Consider the following 12,382-nt stretch of genomic DNA (forward strand, 5'->3'; position numbering starts at 1 on the left):
AAGATCCCAAAATTTAAATTTATGAAGGTTTTACGCTTGAATACACACCTGCACTGCACCCAATACTCTTACCCGAATCCATGCAACATAGGATGGAGCCACAAAAAAATTGCATGAAGAAGGCCCAAAGGCAAGGTTTTAAAAAGCGGCCGCAACCGTTACGTAACGCCGTTACGTAACGGTTTTGGTGGTTACCGCCACCCGTTACGGCCGCTTTTGCAGTGTGATTAAGATTCACAGGTGTGTCGGTCGTAGCGGCTGTCGTAGCGGTCGTAACGGTACTGTAACAGCCGTAACGGCCTGTTACGCACCGTTACGTAACGGTTCCAAACTGTTTCTTTCGAAAAAAACACACAAAAAAGAGCTGAAAATAGGAGAAGAGGGATAGAGAGAAGAGGGAAGATAAAGAGAGAAAATAGAGGAGCAAGAGATAGAGAGAGAGGAGGGAAGATGAAGAATATGGTATTGATTTGTTGAAATTGTAAGACCTATGCTATTCTATTTAGCTGCTATCACTAAACCATTTTATTTGTGTGTGTCTATCTATATATTGTTTGAAAATAATAATAATAATAATAAGCGTGGTCATTATCTATTTGGCTTGGTTAAAATATGTACATATATATATTTAAGCTCTTATTAATTCTCTTACTTTTGTCATTATTTATCTTATATATATAGTTAGTGATTGATTTTTTGTATAATATAAAGTCATTAATTATTAAAATAAAATGTAAAAAACTCAATTTATAGTGATTTAAAAATATGAAATATATTGGATCATATTTAAAAATTTATAAAAATTGATCAATATTTATTTTTAATCCAATAAATATGATCATGGAAAAAAAATATGTGTATCGGTAAGTTTTTTTCAAATTGTGCGAAAAATAAAAAAATTCACGGTTCCGGTTACCGCAACCGTTACACTACGGCTTTTACATCCCGCAACCGCAACCGCGTCACCGCCACCGTTACGGCGACCGCAACCGCTTTTCAGAACCTTGCCCAAAGGTATGTATTTGTACATAAACATTGAGAGCAACAAGAACAAACTGTTAGAATTTACCTACACCTACCACCACCTACTACCACACCTACTACACCTACCACCAATTTACCCTCACCTACTACCCAAACCCTCTCCTATATAATGAGCTACTCTGATTTGTAATATTACAATCAATCAATATATCAATCAATAATACATATATTTTTTACATGGTATCAGAGCAAGGTTAAGAAGCTAGTAATTCTGCTTCACCGGCGGGCGGCAGCCTCGCCTTGGCCGCCCGCCGGACCTCTACACATACCTTGACTCCGCTGCCACTAAACCCAATTCAACATTCACTTTCCAGATATTTATTTAGCCCTTCAATGGCCCCTGAAAGATTGCCTTGTGCCTTTGCCATAGCTGCCCTCCTCTTATGCATTACTTGATCCATTGCATTATCCTCCAAATGGCTTGAATATGCTATTTCTGCCTCAGCCCAGGATCCTTTTGCTTCAAGCAACATTGCTTCTAACCTACCAACCCTTTTGCTCCCAGGAAATTTTTTTTTTTTTGCAAGACCTTTATGCAGTCCTTCGCAACATCAAGGCATTGACAGTCCATGGCTGCAATAGCAACCTGCTCGTACACAGTCCATTCTTCAGAGCCTAAGGGTAGACCGCTTGGTAGGGTCGTTCCAGATGGACAATCCGTGCTTCAAAACCTTATCAGATCTCGATCCCTCCGCCGTGCACGGCGTCACCAAGTTTTTCGGTCTCACTCCGGTGGAGGTGTGGGTAGGGATCGGCTGCGAGGCGGAGTTTTCACCGGCGACATTGTCATCGGGCTTCGGACTACCGGTAAGGTTAGAGCCGTTGATTTCGATCACCGGACGGAGTTTTTTCGTTCTCTGAGACTATTTTTTTGGGACTCTCAAACTGCTTCAATGGCTTCTTTCATGGTTGGGTGCTGATGTTTATCAGCTATTATGTCTTGGAAATGAGAACCCCGGTTTGGACTCTCCAAGGAAGTAGGCGCAGCTGCACAGGAGGAGAGAGACAGTTCAATGGTTTGGTTGATGTCTACAGGAAGACGATAAACAGATGGTATTGTTGGTCTTTACCGTGGGTTTAACATTTCATGTGTTGGGGCACTAACCCCAACTTTATTTTTGGGCACAGATAAATCCATTGTTTTTCTTATCACTTCTTCTCACTCTCTCATAAAATAATACTCCACCTCGACACCAACAGGACGCATGGGAGCCTCACCATATCTCTAGCAACTTTTTCTTATTTTATAATCATAATACTTATTATTATTATTTTCTTTTCACTCTCTCTCTTCTAGAGGCAGCTGTCTCCCACTCTCTCGGGTTTGGGGTGTTGCCGAACACAAAAAAAAAAAAAAAAAAAAAAAAAAAAAAAAAAAAAAAACACAAAAACACAAAAACAAAAACAAAACAAACGACCAGATGCACATGCACTCCACTTTCTCTTATTTTAATCTCTTTATATATATATATATCTCTATGTTTATTTTAATATATTGCATCGACCATCATCCTCTTATCTTTCTCGGGGAACACAGCATGCTTTTAAAGAATAACAACACACACATTCTTCTTTATTTCTTTCTTTATTTTATTTTTTTATTTATTTATTTTTTATTCAAAAAAAAAAAAAAAAAAAAAAAAAAAAAAAAAAACATAAGAGGAAGAAGACGAACTGCACACCAACTTATTTTATTCATGTCGGGGCTCACCCCGATCACCATTTTACACCAAAAAAAAAAAAAAAAAAAAAAAAAAAAAAAAACCAAACCAACATAAATCGGAACAGTGGGATTTTTCTTCTCTACTCTGCCGGTCTCTTCTTCTTGCTTCCGTCCTGAGCAGCCCTTGCCGGTGTTGCCTCCGTGTTTCCCACTCCACTGGGCACGATCACTACTCCCTGCTCCTCCACTGCAGCATATGGCGGCCCTCCAAATCGGAACATCACGGTGGCCTTCCGCTTCAGCTCCTTGTTTTCTGCCCTTAGCACGCTTACCTCTGCTCGCGCATCCTTATACATGCGTTGGAGCAGAGCCAGCTGGGAGTTTAAATGCTGCACCTCATTTGTCCTACTCTGCAGCCGGTTCGACAAGTTTGTGACCGCCGTCATGCTTTCCACACATGCCTTCAGAGTATACTGATTGGCCTCCACATCCGACTGCCCTGCCATTCTTTGCTCCACAGACCGCATCGGAAAGTTCAACGGGGCAAACTCCGGGGCGCTTGGTTGAGGTTCCAGTGCCACCGCACCAGTTCTCTCTCTTGTTGACTCGTTGAGGTCGGGAAAGAGGGTGAGCAGTCCACGGGAAGACGAAGACGAAGCCATTTTCTGGGCAACAGAGTGTTATACAGAATCTCTCTCAGAAATCTCTCTCAGAATATCTCTCACAGGTGTTTTTGCCTCAGCCTCAGCCTTCGTCTTGGTTAAATAGCCGAGGCAGCCACGCGTATCGCGCGCCTCTTGCCGCCCGACAAACTGGCCCGCCTTTTCATGGCACATCTTTTGATAAAGTGGACACGCCTTTTGATGGCACGCCTTTTGATGAATTGGGCACGCCTTTTGATGGCACGCCTTTTAAAAAAATTGGGCACACCTTTTGAGGGTACATTTTTTAAGGGTCCGACAAGACTCTGTAAACTGTCCCGACATTAATTTCGGTTAGTTCCTTTATGGGTCCGACAAGACTCTGTAAACTGTCCCGACATTGATTCCGGTTAGCTCCTTTATGGGTCCGACAAGACTCTGTAAACTGTCCCGACATTGATTTCGGTTAGTTTCTACATGGGTCCGACAAGACTCTGTAAACTGTCCCGACATTGATTCCGGTTAGCTCCTTTATGGGTCCGACAAGACTCTGTAAACTGTCCCGACATAGATTCCGGTTAGTTTCTACAAGGGTCCGACAAGACTCTGTAAACTGTCCCGACATTGATTCCGGTTAGTTTCTACAAGGGTCCAGCAAGACTCCGTAAACTGTCACAACAACTGTCCCAACATTGTCTGCTACAACGGTCCGACATGACCCCATAAACTGTCTTCTACAACGGTCCGACATGACCCCATAAACTGTCTTCTACATCGGTCTGACACCGCCATCCAGTGTCCTCTACAACGTTATGACACCCCCATACAGTGTCTCCTATCCTTTTTTATTTTTTATGTATTTTCTTGTTTTGTTCCTCTCTCCAAACTCAAGTTGGTTAGTTTCTATCCTCCTTGAGTTTGCGGGGGGCTGTTAGAATTGAGCAAGGATCCTCTAGAGTGATTTTTCCCTAAAGTTTCCTAGAGTGCTACATTGTGTGGTTGAAATTTACTGGCAAGTCACATCAATTTTTCTGATGTGACTTGCCAGTAAATCTCAACCACACAATGTAGCACTCTAGGAAACTTTAGGGAAATTTCACTCTAGAGGATCCTTAGTGGTTAGAATTTACCTACACCTACCACCACCTACTACCACACCTACTACACCTACCACCAATTTACCCTCACCTACTCCTCACCTACTACCCAAACCCTCTCCTATATAATGAGCTACTCTGATTTGTAATATTACAATCAATCAATATATTTTTTACACAAACTACATAATCTGGTCTGTTCCTACTCATTACAAAATCATGCATAAGAACCTACCCTTGAAACTGGATGAGTAAGAAGCTTCAACACAGCTAACCTAGATACATAATACAGCTTTGCATTCCACAGTAAAACCAATAAATTAACAACGATGATGCTATCATGAGTAACAAAAATTACGGTTAGATGGTTGGAGGGAGCATCCCCCACCATCACCGTACACATTTATTAACTTTCATGCTCCAATGACACAAGCAGTAGGGTCTTGCAAGCTATGAAGCGACAAAGTCTGGGCCATTCACAATTTTGTTACAGAAATTGTGATTTCCTTTCCTTATATTACAGTGAAAATTTCACCCTTTTAAAAAGTCAGTTTTGCAAAGTTAATAAGGAGCAAGCAGTCCCCAAGGTACAAAGCAAAATAGGAAGAGAAAAAGAGGAGGGTAGGGGGAAGAGGATATCCAACAACATCACCCAAATTCTTCTTTCATGTATCGTATTGATGACCTCTATAAATCTCATCATCATAACAAAATGCCCCATTGAAGGCTTTTCCAACTAAATCCTTCCTCAAAATCATATCCAAAAGAGATCAGAATAAAAGTCACGATATACAGAACTATACCAGGAGATGCGAAGTAACAGAACGTTTATTCCAAAAAGTTTAGATGAGATAAAATCTAAAAATATAAACCACAGTGGTTATTTTACTTTTGATAAAAACTTAATGAAAAACGCATTATAATGTTCATCAAAAAGCTGACATATATACATAGCAGACAAATTTTAATAACAATGAACTACATTCATTCTTGAATGATTGACGAGATGCCAAATACTGAACTATTATTACACACAAATGGCAATGATTTTAGAATTAAAAAAAAAAGTAAAATGGAAGCACATATGACTACTTAAAGAAACAGTGCATGAAAGCATTGTAAATGATGCACTGTTAATTTACGCCCATAAATAACCCCTATTAGAAATACTCAATTTAAAGGGCTTCACGTACCATAGATCCAACCCAAACAAAACCAATATATATATATATATATATTCATCTTTTAAGTTATTTTTTCTGAAGTTATTCTAAAATTCACCCTTTTAACTTAAAAAATACCAGGCAGGACTTAGTGACCAGAGAAAAAAAAAATACTAAATTGACCCCAAAATTGGAAAAAAACACACACACACACACAAAAAAGAACCGGGAGCTCATGTTACGGATATTGACTACACATTGAGTGGTTCGAATGATTGAAACAGGACCCGTGGTGGCCCCACGGGCCCAACAGCACCATCCAGGCCACTGTGGACTGGAGACAAGCATAACCCTTATTCAAAATAATACCGCAAGGAGACCCCTTGCTTATCAATAACTCAGAATACCAAATTCCTGCATTGTAAAAATTTTATTTTCTTATGTTTGTTGTTGTTTTGTATTACAAATTGTACTTCCATAATTGACTTGTGTCGGCTTCAATTAAAATGCAGATGTCTTCTATTCTTTCTGATCCCAAACAAAATTGGGGGAAAAACATTATATGCAAAAAAAAAAAAATCCTTATGAGAACATTAGCAGCCCATTAATTAATCTTATAATTTCTATCTAAATAATCACAGGGCATAGTCATGACTTGCATTATGTGAATCAACAATTACAAGAAACCCAGATATAATATGAGAAATTACATACATATATATATGTATATTCATATGGAGTTCGAATATAATCAACATACATGTATATATATATATATAGAGAGAGAGAGAGAGAGAGAGATTACCATGTTGAGAGCCCACTTCTCTTCGTTGTGAACTTGGGAGTTCCAGAAAGTCTTGATCTTGTCCATTGATATCACTGCGTCCACCATTGAAGCAGAGAGAGAGAGAGAGAGAGAGATTTGGGTTTAGGGTTTTTTGGTTCGGTGGTTGGACGAGTTTTAGGGTTTTGCGTCTCGGAGGGACGGCAGGTCAATTAAACGGAAGGTGGTTGTATTAAATTACTGAACTAACCTTGTGATGCTTGACAACATCTCTTTACGAGTAAGGGTATTTTCGTAAATCTAGTTTAATCCAATGGGTGTTGTTTGGACATTGGAACTAGAATTTCCTCCAGTAGTATACGCAAATCCCAATCCTGGGCTGGTAAACACTCAGTCACGAAACCAAACATAACCTAATATTGGGGATGTTTGGGAACCCACTTTTGAGACTAAAATAGTCTCAAATACTAAAAAAGTCAAAAAGTCTCAAAAAACCTAAATCAATGATTTATATTAAAAAAAAGAAAAGAAAAAAAAGCAGCAAAGTCGGCAACAGTGGGCAGCCTATACTGTCATGACAGTGTGTAGACACAAAATTGTGACAGCATAGTCTTTGAGGCTGAAATGACGATTTTGTCTCTTTAGATTAATTTTGAAAAATGTGAGGTTAGGGACAAAGTTGTTATTTTAATTTCAAACATCATTTCAACACATTTTTCAAGACAACAACTCAAATAAAAATTCATCTCATCTTCCCAAACACAAAAACTAAAATAACCTACTAAAATAGCCACTTTCCAAACACCCATATTGTTATCTTTTCTATGTTGGGTTTGAGTAGGGATAGTAATTTGAATCCAGCCTGACGGGGATCCAGTCCTTCAATCTCGATTAGAACGGTTTCCCCTGAAAAATACCCCCAATGGGTCGAGGATGGTATTCGAAAATGTATCCCTGATAATGTTCGGGCTGAAGACGATGATACGTTCCCTAGCCCCGACCCTGTCCCCGCCCCCGTTTCCCTGAACTGAAATTACTATTATGCCCCTCTATATATATAAACCAAACCCTAACATAATTTATATAACACAAACCTCAAACACACACACAACCTCACTGTCTCTCTCTCACCTCTCTTTCAGTTTCTCTCTCTCTTTCTCTCTCTATAAAACCCTTATATCACGCCTCCCTCCCTCCGATCTCCTTCATTCTTTCCTAAAATGAGGTTGGTTTGCTTCTAATTGCATCCGCCAAAGCCACCATCGCATACCAACGTAGATCCCAAATTGGGTTTCACCAACGCGAAATAATGAGGCTAGTGCTGATCTGAGGAGAAGCACAGATACCCATCCATGTCGCCGCCGTGGGTGCAATCTTGCCTTTGCTCGTCGTCGATTGTAACGTCTTCTTTGTGGCTTTCATCTTTTTGTGTAAATACATATAATATTTATAGATCCACACACAATCAATCCAGTTCAAACTTTCTCTTCTATAGATCTATTTTTTTTGTTTTTCTTTTTGTTGCTGATATCTCATTATCATTGTTCATTATTTTATTCAATTAAAGATTTCATTATTTTATTACTGTTTTATTATTTCTTCATCATTGAGTAGGTTGGGTTTGGAGAAGTATTGATTTTTGATAGTATATGGAAAAAGGGGTTGGCTCTATAACTAGTTTGTTTTGTGGTGGGACTGTTCGCCATTGCAGTTGCTTTGTTTGTTCAAGGATTTGCAGGTGATTGATTCTTTGATATCCATTTTTTTTTTTTTTTTTAGGTTGGGAAATTTTCGAGATCGGAGAAATCCGATCCCTGTTAGGAGGCGGAGGGAGGCGGGAGTGGGAACGGTGATAGGTTCTCCGCTGGAGATCAGGACTGGGGACGGGAGAATTTTCACTATCGAGGATCTGGGACAAGGAGGGGACTGGGAGTGTGATCCCTGGCCCGTTGCCATCCCTAGGTCTGAGGAAAAAATGATTAATTTAGGAAAAAATTTACTTTATCTCTTGTTGTTTGGGTTATATGCGATTTACCCCTAATGTTTGGTAATAGCTACATAATCTTTACGTGGTTGGTGGACTAAAGTGCACTATTAAAATTATGTTCAATATAACACTAAGGCCTCGTTTGGCAAGTGATTTTTTTAGTCAAAAAGCCAAAAAGTCATTAAAAAAATCAAAAAGCCAACAACTCATATCAAAAAGTTAAAGATTCCATTTTCTCTCTACTTTTTGCACATTTTTTCACAAAAAGCCAAAAAAATTATCTCAAGCATACTAATTTTTTTTACATCACATTTTAGTCAAAAAGTCAAAAAATTACTAAAAAAGTCTGTTTCCAAATGAGGCCTTATGTGAAACATGTAGCAGATATAAGAGGGTTATATACTCATTTTTAAATTTTAAGGGGGTAAATCGTACATGGAATAAAGTACAGGGTTAAAATTCGCTTTGCTTTCCAAACAAATGACGAAAATATGAAGGTATTTTAGTCTTTTTTTATTAAATTATTAACGGACCTAACAGTGCACTTCAATCCACAAACCATAAAGAGGTTACGTGGTCAATTCTAAATGTTAAGGAGTAAACCGCACATCACCCAAACCATAGAAGGTAAAGTGATGTTTTCCCTTTAATTTATTATGAATTTCATATTGATAGTATGAAATACTCATTTTGTAAGACTCTTAATACATATATTATTAATAAAAAAGTTAAGTCAATCAATAATTATAATTTTATTATTTTATTATATTTGTTTTTGAAAAAATAAATGTCAAATATATTTTTGAAAATAGATTATTTATCTTTTTGGAGATATATACCATAAAATGAAAATGCTATATTTACCTGATTGATCTAATCTTTTTCGTGAATATTAAATACGAGGAATCTTATAAAATAAACGATTCAGACTATGAAAACGAGACTGTAAGGCATCACAAATCCCTTATAAACTTGAAAGAAGTGCAATTCTATTTCTATGTACTTATAGGTATGTTAATTTGTTTTACAAATAAAGTTGATAAATTTGAAATCACTGCTAACCAAGTGGTTGATTTTTATCAGCTAATTACAGGAATTTTTAATATGGGCATGGCTTCTGTCTAGTCCTTAATCAGACTGGACCGTGCTGTTGGGCTCGTGGGGGTCCATCACGGGTTCCGTTTTGATAAGCTGAACCGGCAATGTGTAGAACTCGTCGAGTACTATAAGCCTGTAAAAAATCATGTTGATCGGATATCGGTAGCTATGTGATCAAATCAGTTTTGTATAAAAAAAATAGACGGTGAATAAATTAACGGTTGACAAAAATCTATTTTGATCACATAGCTATCGATATCCGATCAACGTGATTTTTTATAGGTATATAGTACTTGATGAGTTCTACACATTGAACGGTTCAGATTATCAAAACGGGACCTGTGATGGGCCCCCACGGGCCCAACAGCACGGTCCAGTCTGATTAAGGACTGGACAAAAGCCACTCCCTTTTAATATACACTTTTTAAAAAAAGAGAGTATTATAGGTATTTTTAATTATATTATTATTTTTAATTATGATTAATTTTTATTTTTAGTTATGACTCATCATATATATATATATATATATTAAAAGTAGTGTTTTTTTCTTGCTTAGGTGGCACATTCTAGAGGTGAGTCTCACACCCATGTGAGACATTTGGTAAAAATTTTGGTAGAATTTTTGAGGTCGATAGCATTATCTAAATCACTTCTAGAAACAATGGAACTCAATATATTTTTTTGGTTAAGTTTTTTGGAATATAAATTAACAAATGTCAAATGATAAATAGTGTGGAGTATTATTAAAGAATAATGATTCATCAAAAACAATTGCATATATTGTATATAGTGTGGAGTATATTTATATGATTTGAATTCATAATTTTTTATGCATTAATGTGAATTATTCTTGCGATCTTATTGGCATAAACATAAATCCTACTTTCGAATCAACTCACTTTAAGCACTTTTCGTGTAATAAAATATTTAAATATTGTCATAGAAAAATATTATAATAGATCATAATCAAACGTCACTTAAAGCATAATTAAAAATTCAATGCACCACTTTAGATATAACCAAAATATAAGAAATTGGAAAAACTTTTTCGATTAATAACTCAAATAATACATCATGAGTTATAATTAAGTCATAATTTGTATATTATAAAATTTTCTATTATTTTTATTTTTTTAAGAAAAAAACATTTTGATACAAATGAAATTCATGATTTTTAGTAAATTTGATTAATACAAATGAGAATTTGATTTTAAGTTGATAATACACTTTTTTTATAAAAAAAATTTGAAAAAATTATTTTTATGAGCTTATTTTACATAGCATCACACACAATAACAAAAAATTTCATCAGTCATTAGCAAATCTCTTCGTATTTGGTTTTCAATTGTTAGAATTTTCTACTTAAAGTATTAAGACTCAAAATTAATTTTTTATTTTAAAAATAATTTCCCGTGTGAGAAGGAGATTTATAATCTGGCTTTGAGCCGTGGAAGAAGCCGGATAGGATGGGGCCGAGCAAGTTTGGGCCTAGCTAACTTGGGCTTACCCGGGGCTGATCTCGTTCGGTCGTGGCCAGGGCCTGAGGACGGTCTCATTTTTTGGACCGAGCTTCCCCAGATTAGAACTTGCTCAGTCGAGGCCCATCCCTGAGGTCCACCTTTGCCGAGACAGGCTCTTGCTACCCGGGTTTTGTGGGAGCACGATTAGCTCGATTTTTCCGGAATGCTACCAAGCTCGGCTGTATGGAGTTCGGCGAATGGAGCACTTGTGTGCGCTGCGCGGCGCGGTCAGGAAAGGCCGAGGTGGTTCCGCCGGTCTGCCGGGCTCCGGTAATCCAGCCTGACGGTTTGGTTAAGTGGTGATCGTAAGATTTGTGCTGACAGATGGGAGAGCAGCACTACGTGTCAAGAGACTAATGGGAGCAGATTTTGGCGCAGAAAGTTTATAAGCGAGTCTGCGCCTCCCATGCCTGGGATGGAACATTTTTTGGTGAGAACAACCTAAACACTCAACTCTCTCTTCTTTCTCTAGATCCCTAAGTATGTGCTAACTTGACCGTGGGAGGGGTTTTCCGGTTACACACCGCCGGGTAGCTCACCGTCGTTATGTTCGTAGGTCGATCAGACAGACAAGGAGCTTGGTGAAAATGAGTACGGGCTCTGCGAAATATTTGTTCCCCGTACAATTGGCGCCGTTTGTGGGAACTTGATAGACAAAACCTTGTCTTCCAAGCTCTTCTGATTGCCTTCCATGGCAAACAACGACGAGATGCCGTTGTCCGCCATCGATGGAGTTATCCCGGAGTCAGCCAGACAGAGAGACGGACTCCCCGCCATTCCACCAATGGCGGAGCTGGAGACTTCTCCAGGAGGACATTCAAGAGATGCGCGGGATAAGCGCGGAAGGAGTTTTGGTCAATCTCGGAGCCCAAACGGACACCGGCGGCGGAGAGAATCACACGCCAGACGTCTGGAGCACAAGTTAAGCAACCAAGACGCCGTCATTCGGAAAATAACGGCGGAGATGGAAGATCTCAAACGGCACGTCAAAGGGAGGGGTGTTGCTGGAGTGGGAGACCACAGTGAGCGCACCTAACCACGCCTTTCAGGCAGTCAAAGCCAGCGGTACACTCCCTCCCTTTCTATCACCAGAAGCTACAGGGTTGGAAAGTCCGACACGCTTGAAAAGAGGTCTAGCGCGCAAGACAGTACCTATCAGCCCTCACGTCCGGCGACGACGTCGAGGTATTCCTATTCTGCTTGCTCAGAGGACTTGCGGGCAGTCTTGAAGGAGCGAGCTCGCCAGCGAAAGACTCAGCGGGTGTCGGCGCTCCAGCGGCTATCTTACGGGGGTCATGCCAGTGAAGAAGTCGTACTGCCACCACCCCACCCAGCTGTGCCCCTCCTTCTAAACATAAATTTGGCGAGATTGAGTGCCACTCCCT

Source organism: Camellia sinensis, chromosome 15 (genome assembly GCF_055761805.1).
Source record: "Camellia sinensis isolate YWXY chromosome 15, ASM5576180v1, whole genome shotgun sequence".
Lineage (NCBI taxonomy): Eukaryota > Viridiplantae > Streptophyta > Magnoliopsida > Ericales > Theaceae > Camellia > Camellia sinensis.